Below are 21,607 nucleotides of genomic sequence, written 5' to 3'. Positions count from 1 at the left end.
GGCCATTGAATCTTGGACTGAATTGCTACCTTCTCAAAGTAGTACTTTTTTAAAACGACTCCCACGGATGGTGATATACAATCTGAGATCATTATTCGTACCCTCTCTTGTTCCAGAAGGGACTCAGACGGCAAACTTTGAGAGTTTGGGTTTTGAGCAGTCTGCCTTCCATAGTGAGGGTGCCAGCCCGGGGAAGCCCCTGTCACCCGGGAGAGTGGGCATTTTAGCACGTGCCCCGCGGTTTACCATGTTAGGAGTCCAGCAGGGCCGCGCCTCTACCTGCCGGGAGCCTTTGCTGACCCCTGGTGGCAGGTGCACTGCCGAGGGTCTTGCGTTAGCCCACGTCGTTTGAATAGGCTCGTTCTTCTCCCAGTTCTCTACTTCAGCTTTTTTGTCTCTTTTTTCCCACTGGGGGTTATGTTCCTTTTTGGCATTTAAATAGTCACCATTCCTGATCTAAAGATTACATTGTAGTTAATTGTCCTTAGACCCCTGGACACACATTCTTTTGTGTCATCTGAGGACACGTCATGCTCTTCCCTACTCCTCCGTGTTTTGTGTGTCTCTCAAAGCCTGGCATTTCCAGTGCCCTTTGGGAGCTGAGGGATTCAGTTGTGCTCTTAAGTGACAGCAGTGGCTTTTTCTTTTTCAGGTGCCTTGGGCCTGTTGAGATCCAGCCCGAGTCCGATGAAGCCTTCCCTTGTGAGTAGAACCCTTTGTTTGCCATCTCGAATCATACCCAGGACACGCTGTTTCCAGCTGTGATCAGCATGAACACCCATTAATGTGCTGTGTGGACTTTCAAATCTTGTAAATTAGTGACATCCAGAGACTCAAGAAGCATTTGCCGCATCTAACATTATACAGCGGGATACAAGGGGTTGCGTTCTATAGTTCTTTTTTGCTCTGAAGTATCAGTTTCCAGTACACATTAGAGACCAGATTCCACACTATTTTAGTCTAGCCTTGATCAGAGGCTGGCAAAGATGGCCCATGGGCCAAATCCGTCCAGCTGTTGGTGTTTTGTAAATAAAGTTTTATTGGGACACAGTCATGCTCCTGCATTGAAGTGTTGACTGCGGCTGGTTTCAAGCTGTAGTGGGTGAGGTGAGGACTGTGTGGCCTGCAGAGCCTCAAATATTCACACTCCGGCCCTTACAAAAAAAATTGCCAAGCTCTGGTCTAAAATATATAATTTTTTTTAAACTGAAAATTTTCAGTCATAAAATAATTTTGGAATAATGGATGTCTCTAGCTTTTTAAAGTTCTCAAGACAAGGCTGTCTGAAAAATAGCCAGTGGTTTAAAATAAATGAAATTTAATTTGTCATGTTTTTTAGTACCATTTCAGTTTCTACAGGTTACCAAAACTTATTTAACATAAGAAGCATAATGTGTGGAAATGTAAAATAAAAACATCAGGTCACACTAAAAGAGAACACTGACATTTCTGTGTGAACCTAAGTATCAGATTACATTTTCACTGGGCTTGATCACATTTAAAACTAAAATCTTCGGGAAGGCAAAATTCACACGTCTCCCGAGGGCTCCCTTATAAACTGCCCAAGACGATATGTTTATAGCTTACACTGAAGGCTGAGTCTGCTTTGACTAAAATCAAATGAGAGCTTCTTTTGCATAGATTCCTGTGTGTATGCATGTCTGTGAAGGTTTCGGTGCTTTTCTGATGGGTTAATTAAATTTTCACACTGATGCGTAGTTTATTTGAACTGCCGTGGCATTTTCCAGCTTGTGGTTGTTAATGTGGGTTCCAGTACGATGAGGACAGACCCCTCTCTCCCAGTGCTCTTTTCATCCCCATCCCCGGTGCATTTGCAGGGTGTTGTCACTGAACCTGGACCCTGAGAGAATGTGCTTTCCAGGGCTGTCTAGTGCTTTGGGGGCCAAGGCGGAGCGCAAGCCAGAGTGAAGAGGCCTGCGTTTTCAGTGGGAAGGGTCAGCCTTTCTTTTCCACCCGGGCCACTAAGTGAGGGCAACAGAGGGGTTGGGTTAAATGCTGCAAAATCTAATTACCTCTTGATCTATAGCCACGTACACACCATGGTTGAGGGCCGAGTTCACCACCTTGAAAACACACTCTGACGGTTGTGGGCTGCCAGGAGGGCTCTGCTCTCCTCTGTTGGCCCCTCGGTTGGTCATGGCTCTTCTCAGTGAGAGCGCCGGCCAGCTCGCAGGTCCCCTGCCATGGGCCCACCAGTGAGGCTGAGGAAAGGCTCGGCCTGCTGGTAGAGCACCTGAGAGGGGCTGGGGGTGCCCGCGCACACACATGTACATATACACGCGTACATATGGACACATACGCACAATATACATACACATGTGCATACATACTTACACACATATACACACGTGCACGTGTATATACACATGCACGCATGCTTACACACATGCACACACATACACAATATACATGCACCCATACTTATATACATATACACATGTGCGCGCACACACATACATATACGCATACATAATACACAATACACACACGCACACACATACATCCATGCACACATACACAATACAAACATACACTCACATACACGCATACACACATACACATACGTATGCACACATATCCACAGACACATAAATCCATACACATATACACACACACACACGCATGCACACACATGCATATACACACATGCACATATACAGGCATACGTGTACACATGTGCACACAGACATATACACACGCACACGCACGAGGCACATTTAGGTAGCTAAGTGCACCATCTGGGGCAAGGCTGCTCTCCTCTGCTTCCCGACGCTGGGGGATTAGCGTGTAGGAGCAGAACTGGAGGCTCTGCCCTGTTCACTGTGCTGCTTTTCTGTCCTGCTGCGCATCACGCTGGAGGGTCCAGATTCTTCAAAACTGTTTTAGTCGAGATCGCCCCCCCTTCTGACCCCGGCTCCCTCGCTATCACCGGAAGGGTGAATGCCTGGAAGCTCAGAAATAAGAGTGCGGCTTCCTGGTCAAAGGCGGGCGTTGGACTGACCGCCAGCCCCACCCGCATCCCACCACCCACCCGAGGAGCCTCCAGAAGGTTCCCGACCTCTCAGCCAGTTTGCTCCACTGAAAAGTGGTGACAGTGGTATCTGCTTCCTGGAACCGTCGCAAGGATTAAATGATTAATGGGCTTTAGTTCAGGGCCAGGCTCGTAGGAAGTGTTCAAGGAAGGTAAGCTGTTCTGGGTCCTCAGAGGGGCTGCCAGGCTGTGACTTTGGGGACGGCTTGCCCCATGGGGACAGGTATTTTATTCCCAATGTGCTTTAGAGCTGTCTGCAAGGGGCTTTATGATTATTGTTTACATTCTCTGCAGACAGGGCGCCTCCTCAGCAGCTGCAGGGGCCCAGCTCCCACCCCCGCTCCTTTTTATGAAGCTATGAAATAGCTATTGGTACAACCATTTTTATTTAAGAAGAAACTGTCTTAAGGAAATTAAATAATTTAACCTAAGTTCATGTAACTCGTGAAAAAGCAGGATATTCAAACTCAAGACTGTTATTAAAATCTCCTTTGGCCTGAAGATGTTTAGTTGTGAGTTTCTTTTATGAGTGATATACAAGTCAGTCTGGGGGAAAGAAAGGCCACTGTATAATTATATTCATATAAAATATATACTGATATCTTCTGGAAAACTGCTTTCTGACAAACATGAAACAAACAAAAGAAAAATTGGTCAAAGCTGACCTCCCTTACCAAAAATTGGTCAAAGCTGAAGAGGTAAAAATAACTTAAAAGAAAGGTGTTTTAAGTGGATGTTAACAGCGGTTCATGGTTTAAAATGAACTGAGGGCCTATGAATCAAAAAACAATATTCTAAGGTTCTGATAAAGCAATAACATAAGGTACAATATGACATTCAAATGAGTAAACTTTAACTGTTGTTTAAAATCACGTCGAATTAGAATTGAGTTATCCTTTTCTTCTCTATGTATACACAGCATACTACCTATAAATAAGAGATTGAAAGGTTCAGAAGAATTTGAGATATAAATAATTTCATTAGGATGTCAAATCAGTAATACAACCTTCTTCAAAACTTTGTAGCAAGACTATATTGGTATTACTGTTTTTTAATACAATATGGGTTTTTTTTTTTTTTGAGGTAAAGTTTACAGATCTTAGATGTACAGTTTGGTAAGTTCTAACGAACACATGCACTTCTGTAATCACCCTAATAAAGACATGGAACATTTCTATCACCCCAGCCAATTCTCTCTTGCCACTTTCTAGTCAGATCCCCCTTTTCCACCCAGGGAAAAATTATTATTCTATCACCATAAATTAGTCTTACGTGTTTTTTAATTTATATGGATGGAATCATCCAGTGAATACCCTTTGTACTGGTTCCTTTCTTCCCAAACCACGTCTTCGAGATTCATCGTGTCTTTGAGATTCATCCTCGTTGTATCAGTAGCTGAGTAATATTTATTTCATTATGTGCGTGTACTGCAATTTGTTTATTCTTCTGTTGTTGGGCATTTGGATCGTTTCCAGTTGGGCATTTTGAATAAAAGTTGCCATGAACATTGTTGAATGAGTCTTTTTATGGATATACGTTTTCCTCTACCTTGGATAATACCCCTTAGTGGAATTGCCAGATAACGGGGTCAATGTTTGATTAACTCAGACTTCCTTGTTAGCAGTGTGTGAGAGTCCATTTGTTCCATATTCTTGCTAACGTTTGCTATTGTCTCTTTATCTTTAGTGATTTAAGCGGCTATGGAATAGTGTATTATTGTGGGTTTAATTTGTATTTACCTCATGACGACTGACATTGACTCTTTACATATACTCACAGGTCTTTTGTGTATCTTCCTTTGCAAAGTGTTCGTTCGACTTTTTGCCCTTTTTTAGAGTTGGATTGTATGTCCTTTTGTTATTGATTAGTCACTTCATTTTTTCTGGCTAAAAGTTCTTTTTCATATCTATATATAAGATATATTTTCTCTCATATAGTGGTTTGTCTTTTCATTTTCTTCACAGTGAGCAGAAGTTGAAAATTTTTTTAAAGACCATTTTGTCAGTTTTTTCTTTTACAGTTAGTGTTTTTGTGACTCTAGGGAATTTTTACCTACTCCAAGGTTGCAAAAATATTCTCCTCTGTTTTTTTTTCTAGAAGCATTATAGTTTTAGTTTTTAACTTTTAGGTCTCTGATCTATCTCAGGTTGATATTTTAGGTGTGAGGTAGGGATCAAAGTTTCCTATTTTTTCCAAATGGGTATCCATTTGTTCATCATCATTTGTTGAAAGGGCTTTTCATTCTTCATTGAATTGTCTGCGCTCCTTTGTGAAAAGTCAGCTTTAAGTCTGTGGATCTGTTTCTGAGCTCTCTCTCCCTTCTGCCTCGTTGATCTCACTTGTTTATCCTTATTAAACCACAGTGTTGGAATTTCAGTGTCTTCATGGAACAGCTCCCCGTCCTTTTCTGGGAGGACAATCCTTTCTTATCCATGGGAACTCAGGGGAACCACCGTCTGGATTCCTCACTGTGGCACACATTTCCCCAAAATGCAGAACATCGCTAATGGATGACCCTGACAGGAGTTTTGCAGGTGAACTGAGTTTTGCAGTTGGATGACTTCAGTTTGTTCATATATGAAAAATTTGGTGTCATACAGTCCATTTCACTGCAATTTAGGTCAGAGAGTCATGCTGAAAAGAAACATGTATGGAGGCATGAGTGAGCACAGACTATAGAACAGCCTCCAAACTAGTGAATCAAAAAGGACCATAGGTTAATTGAAATTCCAGTTAATTTCACACAACAAAGACTCACCAGTGTTTAAAATGTCAGTGCTTTAAGATTGCTTTCTCTTGGTTGCCAACAGAGGGGGTTTTTTGTTTCATCCTTCCGAAAAGTACACAGCATCAGCATCTTTGGGGAAGACAGAAATTGTTATTTTTCAAAAAAGAAAAAAAATAATAGCAAAAATTCTGTATAAGTTCCATTGCTGAAAATGAGGACATTTTAAGGAAAGTTGTAATTACAAATCAAAAAAGACGTTTTTTCACTCTCCTTCCTCCCCTGGCCTGTCCCAGGCTTGGGCTTGGGGCAAGAGGCCCTTGCTTCATCTCTGCAGGACCCTGGCTCTCACCGAGAGCATCTCCAGGGGTTGGAGTATTTACTCTCATCAGTGGGACCACCCATCACTACCGTTGGAGGAGCAATCAGATTTTCTATTTACTTCAGCCAGGGAAGCCAGGATCCACTCTTCTATGTGGATGAGCTGTGCCCATTGTAGACAAAATAAAATTAACTAAGAACCACCCACTTCTCCCCCATCCCCACTCTCAGGATAACCTGGTGAGGTACCATCTTTCTAAAGCCTGGTACTGACTTACGTCACATATTCAAATTATTTTTGTTCTTAAACAACGCTAAAAACAAATGGGAAGATTATGCTTACACCTTTGGAGGAAGATGATTAAAACTTCAAAAGCTTCTTCACTCTCTAAAAGGTGCAAAATACCATCAAGACGTCAGGTGGGCAGTTTCTGTGGCTGCCCTGCCGACTCCTGCAGTGCTTTCACAGTAACCTGTCAGGTCCTTTATGCCATTTATTCCCATGGCAGCACATCTCTGGGATATTCATTTAAAAGCCTCCTATATAATTTAGTACAAAAAATCCCACTTGTGTAGGCTTGACTCAGACTTTATGATGAAAAACCTTCATCATGTGCGCTTCCATGTAAGAGGAATTTAAACTCTCCTCTTCATTAGGAGACCTGCCTGCAGTGGAATTAAAATAGCTTCGCCCTGAATGGGAACACTGACTTGGCAATGATCAGGAGGAAGTCATTCAAGAGGAATGTAATCAAATACTTGAAATTTAAATTAGCTTGTAATCTGACTTTGAAAATAAAGTAAAAGACAAGCCCAAGAAAGTTTCCTTTAAGGTGAATTAATGTCCTTCAAATCACTTCCAGTTTCAAAGCTAATAATGTACACACGATAAAAGGAATAAGCAGTGAAGCTTATCTTTTCTATGTGCTTGTTCTCCCTGATACACTGATACTGGGCTTAGGAAAGGTGCCCTACATAGAGAGAACCCACGTCTGCAGAAATAACTTGCAAACTACACCAGAGATTTACAAACTGTTTCAGTGCCGTTTAGAGGGACAGCTTTTTTCTTTATTGTGTCCATAAAGCATACATTGTTAACCCAAGAAAGAACCTTAAATAAGTGACACAGATTTTCTTCTTTATTTAGAAACTATTCAGATGTTCATAGTTTCAAAGGATTCTTTCTCTTCAGTAAGTTCTTCCTCATTCTTGAAGGACACGGTATTTTTTCTGTTCAAATCACTGAGTGGTAAACTTTCCAGGAGAATAACATTTGTTAAGTGAAAAAACTTCCCTAATCATTGTCCCTGCCTTGAACAGGATTACATAATGAAAAATTGTCTCTTTGCTGTAAAAGAAAACGTAGAAAAGGATCTCTACATATGAAAACAGAAACAGGAGAAATCTAGGGAATCCAGATTCAGAAAACCGTTTATGAACAACTTAACATTCAAGAAAGCAACTGGGGGGCTTCCCTGGTGGTGCAGTGGTTGAGAGTCCGCCTGCCGATGCAGGGGACACGGGTTCGTGCCCCGGTACGGGAAGATCCCACATGCCGCGGGGCGGCTGGGCCCGTGAGCCATGGCCGCTGAGCCTGCGCGTCCAGAGCCTGTGCTCAGCAACGGGAGAGGCCACAACAGTGAGAGGCCCGCGTACTAGAAAAAAAAAAAAAAAAAAAGCAACTGGCGGGGTGATTATTTTCAGTAAGAAAAAAAAAATTCTTGGCTTTTGGCTTTACAGGTAATTAGACACTTAACGGTATAAATAGAACAGAGCTCAGTTTGCTTCAAGGCAAATTTCTGTTAAATAAATCCCATTTGCACATTATTTTCTATTGTAGAACTTTAAAAATTGGTCCCTAGATATAATAAAATTACCTTTAAAATATACACATATAAATGGAAATATCTTTCTAACAAAACCTTGGAACCATTATCTGTTAATGATACTGAGCTATGGTTCACAAGACTTTTCAAACTGTGAAAGCAAAAACAGAGTCAGTCTAGGCAGACACACTGAAAGGGGATTGCTTTGCTTTACCTTATTTTAAACTCGATTCCTACTGGAGTGGGTAACAGTCCATAAGCTTCCGAAACTTGCCAAGGTTCCAGTCAGTCTTCAGTGACGCTAATGTTTCTAACTTTATATCCAAAGAAATTATTTTCCTTTCTTTCTCCATCACTTAAACTTACTGGTGTCTTTCCAGGCGTTTGAACCTGGACATATCTTTTAAGTGCCTAAGAGCGCCTTTAGATAGAAGGAGAGAATTACACAAATAACTCAGGGAAGGAATGTCTGGGCTGTACAGTAATTTCCAGGGAGGACTTGCTGTAGTGTCCGCAGAGGCCCTAATGCCGAATCAGCAGCAGCAGACTGACTGACAATCCAGGCTGAACTTTAGGTTCCCACCCTGACGGTTTGAGTTCTGGCTGGGATCGATTAGTACATCAAAATTGTGTTTGCTAAGGCTGCTGCTTACTAGCTGGTTAGAAAAGCCGAGCTGCATCCTGTAGACTAGCTGAAGGCCAGAGCCGATGACCAGGGAAGGCAGCAGGAACCTCCAAGTCTGAGACTTCAGAGGGGCCACTCATTAAAAACTTGCCACCCCTAGTTTTTTCTTTTCCTTGGGTGGGAGTGGGAAAAATATCAAGTTTTAATTAAAAATTTATGTTCGGCGTGAGTAGCACAGTAGAAAAATGAAACAATTTGGACGAGTTGACCATGCAAAGATAAAAACTATTCACATTGTGACATTTGCCCCTAGACTTTTTCTCCGTATATAGTCACAGAGATATGTGCGTGTATACACAGAGAGGTAATTTTAACAAAAATAGAATCATAATATACATCGATTTGACTCTCACTTAATATTCAGCTATATTTCCATTTAATAAATATTCTATAGTATCACTTGAATAGCTGCATACTGTTGCATTCATTTTATTTATACGCCATCATGTATGTAGTAGCTATTGTTGAATAAGATTTTTGTTTCTTTTTTTGGTTCTTTTCTTTTGGTTCTATAAAGGATACTGTGATAAATTCCTTACTTGTATTTTTTTTTGCACATGTCCTTAATCATTTCTAATTTTTAGCACATGATCCCAGCTGTTTCCTGGGGATGATTTTCCCTAAGTGAGTGGCCAGGGGAAAGGTATACATATTTGTAAAATTTTCAAGAAGGTTTTCCAAATTGTCCCAGAAAAGAAGTCACGCTTATATAAGTTTCAGAATTTCTAGATGTTATTAACAAACTCTTAACAGTATAGCATTTCCCATCTGGGTTGTGCTCAGGGCATGCATGATAGTTATTTATTTTTATTATCTAGTTCTTTTTCTGCAGAGGGTCAGTTTTTCTAATTACATTAAAATCATTTGGCCTGGATGTTTTAATTTTGCCATCAGCCAAGTGGAGAGAACTTAAATAACGTTTACAAAATGCTGAGTGCTCCCTAAATGCTTTCTGTATATATTAACTCATTTAATTACACATCATCGTCATACTCATGTTACAGATGAGAAAATTCAAGCATGAGGAAGTTAAGTAATCTACCCAAGGTTACCAGCTGGAAAGTGGCTAGATTGGGATAAAAAATAATGGGATAGAAGGTGAGAAGTATATGATGATATTGTCCTAGCAACGTAATTCTCTCAAGGAGTGTCCTGCAGACTGTAACCTCCGAAGTTCTGATATGACATTTTTCAAGACAGCTATTCTTTGGCCTCTACTGACTTGAAAAGTTTCATAAGGACCCCAGATGAATTTCATACCAGATCGTGTTCTGTAGTTACATATTTGTTTGGACAAGAGCCTAATCTTTCAAAATTAGTATGTTAAAACATAATTATGAACATTCATGCCATGCATACTTGAAGTTCTTCCATGAAGTTTTTACTTAAAGTAGCAGCATGCGTTACCCATGCAAGATGATATGCCTTGATTTTGGACCATACATGTAGTAGAGTTATATTCCAGAACTGGTACTGATGCTTTACAGAGCTTTTTAGAAGTGTAGGAAACTGCATTTAACTGAAATGTGTAGGCATTCCACTTCAGAAGACAGAGCTGAAATTTAGGACATTAATCCACTTATTATAATTTAAGGTTTCGTAGGAATTATGCGATGGTCAGTAGAGATAGTCTAATCCTGGTCCTTTTGGTAGTACAGAGATTACCCATGAGGTAAACACTTTCACGACCTAGAAGATGCCTGACAGCATTCAGAAGACATGGTACGGTTTGAGAACAGAAGAGAAGCTAATAAGCACAGGAGAACTTCTGCCACCTAATTCATGGCTCTTATTATGTAATGATATCTAAATATTATTATTATATCTAATTATTAGATTATAATAATTGTATATCAGATTACTTAATAATATTTAATAATGTTTAATTCTATACCCATGAGTTATAATAATTCAGTTTTTGTGTGTTGGAACAAACATGGTTTTAGTGAAAAGACGAGCAAAATAGGAAGGAATTGAGTCTGGAGTCCTGAGCAAACCTGTAACTGCCCTGGGCTCGTTTCCTCATCTCTAAAATGAGAAAAACTGTAAGAACACCTCCCTGACAGCGCTTAGGAGAGACTCAAAGCACAAGTGAATGTGAAATTTCCTTGTCAGTTTGAAAACTTGGTTCAGATCATTGGTGTTGTTTTATTTGCCTCCTTCCCTGGTTTGGAGGGTCCATGTCCGCCTCCTAGCACAGCATCTGACAGATGATAGGAGCTAAATAAATACGAGTTAAGCATCATTATGACGAGATGCAGGAAGAGCCGAGATACCAAGGAACCCCATTTGAGAACCGAGTAAGTTCCAGGCCCCAGCGGAAGAGGAATAGGAACTTCTCAGCTCCGGGTGTTGCCCGGTGGCTGGCAGCCTTCTCGGTGCTTTCCATGTGAGTTCATGTCTAATCACCACAGGAACCTTGGGGAGACGTTCTGCTGGTCGGTTTACTTGCTGGGTGAGGACAGTGCGACACCCATGAGGCTCAGTAACTTGACCGCAGTCACAGTGCCCGTGAGTGTTGGGGCTGGATGCCCCAGTCTGCTTCCGAGTGTGTCTAACTGCAGGGCTGCCCACCTCCGGACCCGCCTTCTCAGCACTTTGAGGCCAAGGCCGTTCTACTTATCTTCATGTTTCAGTGCCCCGCAAAAAACAGCACCAATGTTTGCCGAATAAATTCAGGAAATCCTTTCTGTTTTACATAATTTTTTTTTCTTTTTGGCCAAGAGCCTTTACACACCACATTGAATAACATTCATATCAAGATGGCCCCATTTTCTGTGAAAAGTCTGAGGTGAAGATATAAAAGAGTCAGTTTTTAGAGTTTGTGGAGAGAAATCCATATGCTTCTGTGTGCATATATAGAAGATGACGTCAGTAAGTCTTCCGAAAACAAAGATGCGGTCTCTGCTCTTCCCGCTGTGAGGCTCCAGGACCGTCCCCAGTTGGGTCTCGACCTGACTTCCAACCTTCTGTCTTGCTGTGTGTCCCCAGGCCCGCGTCTCTGAGGTCTCAGCTTTGTCGTTGGCCAAGCGGGGTGGTGAACACAGTGGAACTGTAAGGACAGAATTCCACATTTGAAGACAAAGCCTGCCAGGAAGGCCTGAGACAGCATTTCAGTGCTGTCCTAGTGTGGTGGCTCTTTTTCTGAAGCCCATCCCCCTCCGGCAGGCTCCCAGGTGTTTAACCATCTCCCTCACTGGTGAGCTGTGTTCGGGGAGGGGCCACATCCCAACCCATGATCACGTCATAGGTGCTCAATATGTATTTCTTGAATTAATGAAGCCGTGTCCCCTTAGTATTTTAGGTTCTCCCCCCCCCCCCCCCCCCCCCCCCCCCCCCCCCCCCCCCCCCGGGCAGCCCGTGTGAAATATACGTGTTTTCACACCTAGTGCAGAGAAGGGTAAGTGAGGGTGGGACTTGGAAGATAACTAGAAAGAAGGGGAGCTGGAGGATACATCCTTCCTGTTGAGGATACAGTCAACGCGCAGCTTTCCAGAGGCTCGGACCAAACCCTTTCCTCGCCCCGAGTCTGCTGTTTGCGGCTGTGCCTCTACCTTCCGTCTGGGTCCCCTGGCTCCATCCGCCTCTCCGGGACTCCATAGCTCTCCTGGTCACACCCACCCTCCAGCCAAAAGCATCCTTCAACTGCAGACCCGACTCTCACCCCAACTTGTATCCTTTCGCAGCACTTTGCCTCCCATCGTAATTACCCCTGTGTTGACGCATCACTTACTGGTTATCCCTCATTAGAATGGAAGCTCCACTGAGAATCCGGGGCCCCTGCCAACTCCCTGCACGGTCCTTACACAGAGTAGGTGCCCCAAACTCTTCATTGAGTTTTGATTTTTCAGAATCAAGGCAGAGTTGACTGAAGTTCAAAGACAAAAGCCCTCATTCCAGGGGTTAAAAAAAAAAAAATCTAGGCTCCCCCGGCAGAGGGGCAATAAGAACGATCAGCAATTAACTGCTACTCAGTTTCAAACTAATATAGGGGCTCTCAACTTGAGACCTAAGAAAGTATCAGTTGCTTCTTTCTCTTACAAAGTGTCTGTTTAAATGTCTTGTACAAAACAGGAACGAGACAAATTAATCAAACAGCTTTTTTTTTTTTTGCGGTCCGCGGGCCTCTCACTGCTGTGGCCTCTCCCGTGGCGGAGCACGGGCTCCGGACGCGCAGGCTCAGCGGCCATGGCTCACGGGCCCAGCCGCCCCGCGGCATGTGGGATCTTCCCGGACCGGGGCACGAACCCGTGTCCCCTGCATCGGCAGGCGGACTCCCAACCACTGCGCCACCAGGGAAGCCCTCAAACAGCTTTTTAAAAGTGACCCCTTTTTGAGCCAGCAGTCTGTTACATGAAGAGGAAGAGCTGTTAGCGTTTCCCAGCTGAATGCCTGCGAGTGGTACCAGGCTGTATCCTGGCAGCCTCCAGGGAGCGCTGCCTTAGGCCGAATCACTGAAGCCAATTCCTCTTGAAGTTTTAGCTCCTGATAATGGCGATAGTGGTTTGATAATCCACATGGACACTGCTTCAAGGTAGCACGTGTGAGGGTCATTTTAGGAAGTTTGTCTCTATCGTATTTTCTCACAGTTGGTGTCTGTGTCTACATTTCTACACACGTTTTCACTCTTGGATGTATAGACCATGAGTTTCTGTGCTTTCCCCTGACGTTTATGGGCCATGCTGTTCCTTTCCTTAGTTTATTTCCCATCCAGTTTGTGGTACCCAAAGATGGAAGGATGAAGGATGCCGCTTAGTCAGTATTTTTTTCCACAGCTACTAATTAACCCCTGAGAGTATTTGGTTCCTCAGAGCAAATCATAATGGCTGTTGAGCATGTCAGCTTTTTGTAAAGGTTTTCAGAGAAAAACCAAAGCACAGCATAACTGCAGAAAAGAGAAGTTTGCATGTTATCATTGGATTGGAACTTGACTGGTGGAACATATACCGATTTGGAGAAATTACAGAAAATAAGTTTAACAGATTTGATTAATATCATTGGAGGACTGTTAATTTTGTAGAACCTATTGAAAGAAATGACTTGAAGGGAAAACAAATAAATAAATAGATACGGGGACAAAAGTTGCATTTGACTAGCTGACCTCTCTCCTCTCCCCTTTTCACATAAATGCGTCATTTTAAATTTAATCCACCTCCTCATTACAGACTTGCCCCAATTTATATTCCATCGAAAATACTTTCTCAAATGTATAATGGCATTTAATCTATATTGCAAATCATTAACGAAATGCAATTTTAAACCCCAATTTCCTGCAAGTTCCTTTTGAGATTGGTTCCTATAGAATAAACTGAAATTAGTGACTAACGCATATCCAGAAAGAAGTAGGTGAAATAATGTTTGTGACTACAGTGAATACCAATAATGGTTCTGCATGATGAATCAGGTCTGCTCCTGGCTTGTCACCATTAATTACTTCGAAATGATATTTCTGACAAAGCTGTACACTGGAGAAGTTTAGATGCTTCTTTTTTGAGTAGCCTGATACCAGAAAAGAAGGGAGACACTATGGTATTGTGAAAACATTGCTGCTATTAATAATAGCTTAATTTAGAACTCACTCTGTGCCAGGCCCTGCGCTGAGCGCTGAGTGCGCATCGCTTCTGGCAGTGATGCTGCAAGGTGCCTCCCGCTATTGCCTCTGACACTCAGAGACATCCAGTCTCTTGCCCCAAGTCACCCAGGAGGGAGTAGATGATCCAGGATATTGGAATGCATGGTTTTCTCCTGTGCCTCCTGCAAGATTCAGCTTCTAGAACTCTTGTTACCATTAAATTGTGCCGTGGGCAGAGTTCCTTAATTTTTCCTTTACAATGACTTCGATATTCCTTTTCCATCTCTTGTACCTCTGAATTATTATTCATCAGTGTAGCCAAGGTGATGATTTTTGACACCTTGATTGGTACATTTCCATGATGGGTGGAAATTAGTACATTTCCACGATGGATATTTCAAACTATATTGAGAGACTAATTAGCCCTTTAGGACAAATAAGTGGCAAATTGCTAATCAGGGTGAATAAAGTGAAGTCTCAGATTTTATAGCACCACCACTAATACCTTCCTACTATTGACTTTATGATTTATTCTTCAGTGCTGGAATCTGTGAAGTTTGTTTTTTTTTAAATTTATTTTAGATAAGTATAGTTGATTTACAATGTTGTATTAATTTCTACTGTACAGCAAAGTGATTCAGTTAAACATATATATGAATATATATAACTGAATATACATATTCAGTTAAACATATATATATACATATATATATAGTTTTTCATATTCTTTGGAACCTGTTAAGTTTAAGGAAACTGGCTATACCATACATTGATTTAACCACTCTTTGTTTCTCCAGATCGGAAGAAAAACAAGAATGCACTTTAAAAACCACTTCTAGTTTATAAGGTGACCCATTAATCCTCAAAATGACAAGAAATCAAGATGATTCTGTCTGCGGGGTTTCATTTATTAAAATTTAATTTGCTCCCGTGCTCTGCTCCAATCGCTCTGTGCTAGCAAACTAGCTATAATTAGATTAGCAGCCTGCTAAACGCTGCTGACAGCCGGAGCCTCAGAGAGCATGTGCCGGATTCCGCCCGAGCCGCTCCTCATTGGCTGCCAGCCTAGCTGCTCGCCGGTTTGATAGGTTTCCACAGTACTCTTTATGCTGCGTTGGAGACACGGATACAGAGATACTCTGCTGCGTTCTGCCCACTGTGGAGGTGCTTAGCTGGTAGCATTACAGGAGGAATCAGGCACCGAGGAGAAGGCGATCGTCTTTGTTGAGGGAGCACGGCAGTCACCGACTGCCGGCTGCCAGAGGAGATCAAGGAAGAAGTTTCAGTTCATGGTAATTACTTTGAGTCTTTATCTCGCCTGAAAAACACGGCCATGCATGAAATGAAGTGTGTGCATCACGTCATCTGTTTAATTTGATCTTGCTTTTGTTAATATCACACGCTCTCCGGCGTTCCATGTAAAATATGTCCTCCCGGAGGAGGCTGGGCTGGTAGACAGCTACCGTCTTCATGTAGGAATCTTGTTTTTACCTGGATTCAAGAGTGCATGTGCTGGGGAGCTCTTCTCATTGGTTCTCTGCTGTTTAGGAAAGCCCGGTGTTGCATCCATTTAGGTGTCTTTGGAGGTGCGTTTCAGTGCCCTGTCGACTTTGTTTGCATGGGGTCCGGACTCTCCTGAATAATGAGCCGTGGAGGAGAGTTCGGAGAAACACACTTTAATTAGGACAGAGCAGCGGGTCTCCTGGTGTCAACGCAGGGTCTCAGCAGAAGTAATGTCCATTGTTTCTTCAGAGATGTGTGCAGCCTTCATTTTGGATGGCTCTCTTTGTTTCCCCTTCTGTAGTTTTCAGGAAGCTTTTTTCATATAGAGGATGTTAGCGTATCCCGCTCTGCCAGAAACACTTCTAGGTGTGTATTCGGCCTGTGCTGAACAGAATTTTTGACTCGGGCTTTGTTTAATAAGGATGTTGTTTAGGGAGTTGAAATCACAGAAGGTGGGATTCTCACCCCTTTGACTTACGTTTGACAACATTTAAAAATTTCTGTTCATGGTTGCCTGGATGATTTTCCAAATCAAACAGTAAATAATCTTGAATTCTGTGATAAAGATGATACATTCAGAAGGAAAAATGTTTAAATGGCTAAGGCTGAGCTTAAATAAATGCAAACAAATGCAGTGCGAGCGTCTGCTTCTCAGCGTACCTTCTCCGTAGAGTTCTGTTTTATTCGGGAAGAGCCCCTTGCCACCATTTAGCCCTCAAACTTCAATACTGATGTCCTCACTGTATGAGACGGTGGAGACCACAGAAACTTGTGTATTGAGTCACCAGTCACACGGCTGGCTGGCTGCCACCATGCGTCTGGGATCCGTGGAGAGCTCTGCTGGTATCTGAAGGCTGTCAGGAGTTACCTCCTGCTCCTGAAAAGCCAGACATTGCCATTTCAGAATTTGCTTAAAGTAGCTGCTTTGATTTGAAGCTATAATCGGGTTCAAGGGGTTCGTCGTGTTCTTTGGTCGAGGAAAACTTCAGAACCCTAACTGTGCTTCCCTCCCCATCCACACCCTCAGCCCCTGCGAATTCCCTCCCTCGTCCATTCCTGGGGTGTACTGTTTCTCCCAAACAACAGTTTGAAGAAAAGAACAAGGAATATTCTGAAAGTTTGTCCTTTACTGTGATAGGGTGTCGCCTGTAATAAGAAAGTTGAGTGTGGTTCATTGTCATCCGGCATCTGGGTTTTGAGATGCTGCGTCTGGTGAAATGGGCACTGGAGGGGTCACCCTGCGGGGGGCACTGACTTCCTCTTTGGACGCCCCGATGATGCAAACCACACCCCCGTCACATTTCACAAGGTTGTGTGGTGAGGGGCGGAGGGCGCAGCTCAGTTCTGGGCTTTGCTCTTCGTCATGTGCCCGGAGCCCTCCTGCCTCTTCATTCTCTGCCTGAGGTGCTCCCTGTGCAGACGTGGAAAATAACCTCCTATCCACAGACGGGCTTAGACCCTCACTTGGGGAAGAATAAACAGATGCGATCCCATCGTTGTCTGTCCCTCTCCCTTTTCTTAATCTCGTGAAACGCTTCCTAAATTACCCTGGTCTTAGAACATTCTAAGAAGTCGGCTGCCTTAAAAGTAAATTATTGGGCTTCCCCGGTGGCGCAGTGCTTGAGAGTCCGCCTGCCGAGGCACGGGACACGGGTTCGTGCTCCGGTCCGGGAAGATCCCACGTGCCGTGGAGCGGCTGGGCCCGTGAGCCATGGCCGCTGAGCCTGCGCGTCCAGAGCCTGTGCTCTGCAGCGGGAGAGGCCACAACAGTGAGAGGTCCGCATACCGCAAAAAAAAAAAAAAAAAGTAAATTATTGTTCAAACGCAAGCTGTGTGACTCTCCCCTACAAGCATCGTTGTTCAGCTGTGTGTCACGGGAAGCCGTGGGAAGTGGTTCTGGCCGATGCTGACTGTCAGGGTTGGATCTTAAAAGACTTTCTGTGTCTAGAAGGAACTTCTTACAGAGGTAAATATAAATATAACCGTGTGTGAATACTGTGTAGTAATTTACTATGATATCCCGGAGGGCCTTTTAACATACACTCAAGGGGCATTTTTCTAATAGCACTAAGTAAAATGTTATTTATGTTTTTGCAAAGTAACAAAATCTGCACTTTTATCTTCAGATGAGTCACATCTTAACATTTTTTTTTTAACTACACGAATCTTTATGTATTTCTGAGATAAGAAAGTAAAAAGAAATGTCTTGGGCACTTAAAATTTTGTTCTCTCTCATCCTTATAATTCCATAACTCTTCACGGATGAATGACATTTCTGACCAATCACAAATAGGTCTATTAGCATGAGCTAGAGCATAAAGCGTATAATATTTTAAAATTAAAACACTGTCTGCTAGAAGAGATACTTTCTCACTTTTTCTTCTAGGGGCTGATAATGACAGCAGGAAAAATGATAATCAGTTTAAAAATGAAAAGTCCTTCCACGTAGAATATGATGTGCCACAAAGCAGCTGGGCTGCACAGGGCCTGAAAGTTCCAGTAAAAAGGAGGGAGTGGGGGGCAGTCCAGGGCATGGGGTGAAGAGTTGCCAGGTGGCGCCCGCAGGCGGCTCTCTGGCTGGTCCCCTGGCATCTGTAGCATCAAAAGCACTGAGGGAGGCCTGTCATTCCCAACTGATGAGTATTTCAGGGTCGATCCTCCAGAACCTGCCTGGGTTGGAAAAATGTCTGAGGAGCCGTTAGGCCTCATCTAAGTGTGTCTAGTCTTTCTTTCGTTATTCATTCTGTAATTACGGGCACCTACCACGTGCTAGGTTCTGTGCTAAGCCTTAAAAAAGGAGAGAAGGCGCAGCCCTCTCAGCAGGCAGTGGCAGACTGTGGAGGAGAGGCCGTGAGATAAATAATAATGGGGTGCAGGGAGCAGAGGGAGGCGGCCAGCTTGGGGATCCTGAGGAGGAGTGACCAGGGGTGCGGTGTGAAGACTTCAGGGCAAGGGCAGTAGTGCTTGATCTAGAACGTTTTTGCACCACAAGCACCGCTCTTAGCGTCAAGTAGGAGTCAGCGTGGGCCACAGACCTGGTTCCTCTTTGATAGGGACTTTCAGTCTCCCTGTTGCCGTGTGTGTGATCTGTAATAGTAAATGTCATAAACAGGAACTGTCGTGTCTTTTCTTTCTCCTCCCAACCCTCCTCAGAATGCACACTAGATTGCTGCCTGGAAGGTTTTTTTTTGTTATTTTGGGGTTTTTTGCGGTACGTGGGCCTCTCACTGTTGTGGCCTCTCCCGTTGCGGAGCACAGGCTCCGGACGCGCAGGCTCAGCGGCCACGGCTCACGGGCCCAGCCGCTCCGCGGCATGTGGGATCTCCCCGAACCGGGGCACGAACCCGTGACCCCTGCATCGGCAGGCGGACTCTCAACCACTGCGCCACCAGGGAAGCCCTGCCTGGAAGTATTTTTATTGCAATAGATTTATATCACGTGGGATTCGAAAAAAATTTTTAAATGCATCCAGTAATTTAAAGATGCATCTTAAAGGCATCACAAAACACCTTCCTCACTGTTGTACTCTTAAGTAATTGAGGGATTGCTTTTAGAACTGCTTGCATTGCCAGGAGTTATCATTTGCGATGGGATGCCGGTTGACTGTTTTATTTATTTAATTAGCTCTTTTATTTATTTCAGTCATTTATTTTGTATGTGCTCATTAAAGACAAGCTTGTAAATTCTGGGCTTGGAATATAACACTTGCATTTGACCTTCCTATGATTAAGGCCTTCTGCTCTCCTTATACATTTGATGGAATTTAGACAGATTTTCAATCTTGCCAGATTTGGAGGGGAAGTCCCCCTTAAGGGTCACACACTTGCGTTAGCTCTTGCCGCCAGGAAAATGTCTACATGGAACCAGGCCCTGCATTTCCGATACTTTGGGGCCTGCAGTCAGAACACCCTCCAGATGCTCTAGTGTTCTGCCCTGTCAGGCTTGCACACCGACGTTTGCACAGCCCATCAGAAGAGCAGCCTCTGTCTTTCCCTCTGTCCTTACTCCGCCCTCCTCGCTGAGCTGGAAGTATTCTCCGTCAGAGCTGATCGCAGAGCCGGCAGCCAACCCTGCTGGCTTCCCATCCCTGGCTGTTCCTTCCCAGCTGCCTTTTCTGCCCCCCTTTTAAACAGATGTTCTCCAAGGTTCTGCCCTCCGTTAGCCCCCCTGTTCCCTGCATTCCATCGGTTGGTTCATCCATGGCCACAGACTCAGCCGCCTTCCTGCGTGTCCGCAGGACCCCCGCTTCAGCCACATCGGCCTCCTTGCTCCCCCTGCTCGGGGCCCCGGCTGCCCCCTTGCTCGGAGGGTGCTTCCCCCAGTAGACCCCAGGCTTGTTCCCTCAGTGCTTTCGGGATTATGCTCAAGTGTCCCCAACTGCCATTGCAGTGGGACCGTCTAAGACAGTATCTGTTGTTATTTAGTCTCCCCTCTCTGGAGGTCAGAGACTTGGTCTTAACCCCCAGAGCCTAGAATAGAACTTGGTCCATAGGAAGTGCCCAGTCAGTCCTGGAGAGTGAATGAATGAATGAATGAATGGCTACAGGCGTGGCAGGCTGCAGTGCTGTGAAGGGTGCCCCTGTGGCAGTCAGGAGCTCTGCCCCAGCCAGCTGGGTGGTCTGTGCTGAGCCCTCGCCCTGAGTGGGCTCTGTGTAGTGGACTGAAGTGGGGTTTGTCCCAGGTGGGCTCTAAGGCCCTTTGAGACTCTGACAGCCTGTCACTCCCTGCACACACGCGGACTCCCGTGTGTAGAGCAGCAGTTCTGAGGATGAGATGACGCCCTGTCAGCCTTCGTTTGTATGACCTCCCACAACTTGGTGTTGACATTCTTCTATCTTTATACTTGCTATCTGCGGTTAAATGTCTCCTTCAAAAACTAGTCAAGGTGAACAAAACACTTAGCTTCTAGCTGAAATGTGTATGTAAAAACTAACACAGTTTGGTTTACCTCCGTGTTCATTATCTGTTTTTTTAAATTTATTGACCAATTTTTAAAAGAATTTTCATTTTCTGTTGTTGTAAATATTTAATAGCCTGCCTATTTTTGTCAAGTAAAAAAGCAATGGCGATCTTTTCTTTTCTCTGTTTTTAGATATTTCGCGCAGCAGAGAGTACTTTAAGAGAGGGAGGATTCCCTGTGACTTCTGCCAGCAATCCGTAAAATACTCAGTCCTCTTTCAAGTAAGTGTGTTGCTTTGCTTTGATCCATTCTGAGCAGAAGGTATTGATTCTCTCTGAAAACCTCTGTCATATTACACTAAGACAAAGAGGCTGAGGTTTCAGATATTTTGCCATCTGGCAAAAAAAAGAGGAGTCCCACCTTTGAGGGCCTGCAGGGCCAAACTAACAGTGATGATGATTTCCTTCCCCAGGGGTTTCCGTGTTATGTTGCCTGCATGTCTCCCAGCAGTTCTGGTCTTTTAAGGGCTGTATAATATTTACCCGTAATCTCCCTGGTATCTAGAAGTGCATGGATTCGAAAACAGTATCCAAAAAATGAACGATTTTACACTCCAGTGCGAAGTCCACTGTCTGTGCTTGGGGAGTGAGGTGGTGTTTTCTGGCAGCCCTAATGCTGTGGGGACAACAGCAAATGCCTGGGAGCTTGGGACACAGAGATGTTTGCAGGATGGCCTCCCTAGGGAGGTCCTGTCAGGAGGGCAGAACCTAGATGTCAGCCAGGGGACAGACCAAGAGAGTGGGGCAGGTGTTGAAGGACAGTCAGCAGATGTGGGAGTGTGTGTGTCTGTAAAGGACGTTGCTGGGTGCTTTGTCCCACGTCCACGCCACCGGATTCCTTCCTGATGGCGAGCCTGGAGACATCCTTTAGCCAGACCCATCTTCCCATGAAGGAGCTGAGGAAGTAGATGAGCGGTGGTCAAGGTCCAGATGGTTCCTCCCCTTTGACAGAGGGGCTGAGAGC

General features: G+C 44.0%; 1 protein-coding gene across 11 annotated transcripts in view; it reads left to right on the top strand.

The window, feature by feature from the left end:
* Positions 1 to 21,607, top strand: part of FAM110B (family with sequence similarity 110 member B) — a 97,070-nt gene that overhangs the window by 19,923 nt on the left and 55,540 nt on the right. For 8 of the 11 annotated variants that reach the window (XR_003437411.1, XR_003437408.1, XR_003437409.1 and 5 more), the window contains exons 1-2: positions 651 to 702; positions 20,777 to 20,865. The gene's annotated coding sequence lies outside the window, so the exon portion shown is untranslated. Of the gene's footprint in view, positions 1 to 650; positions 703 to 5,403; positions 5,587 to 14,978; positions 15,474 to 20,776; positions 20,866 to 21,607 lie in introns of those variants that run through there. The other 3 variants (XM_027128052.1, XM_027128053.1, XM_027128054.1) reach the window with 3 other exon arrangements.

The sequence above is a fragment of the Aethalodelphis obliquidens genome, unplaced genomic scaffold (genome assembly GCF_003676395.1).
Source record: "Aethalodelphis obliquidens isolate GAN/ISIS:26980383/991018 unplaced genomic scaffold, ASM367639v1 scaffold33, whole genome shotgun sequence".
In the NCBI taxonomy this organism is placed as follows: domain Eukaryota; kingdom Metazoa; phylum Chordata; class Mammalia; order Artiodactyla; family Delphinidae; genus Aethalodelphis; species Aethalodelphis obliquidens.
This window is presented reverse-complemented; position numbering and strand designations above follow the sequence as displayed.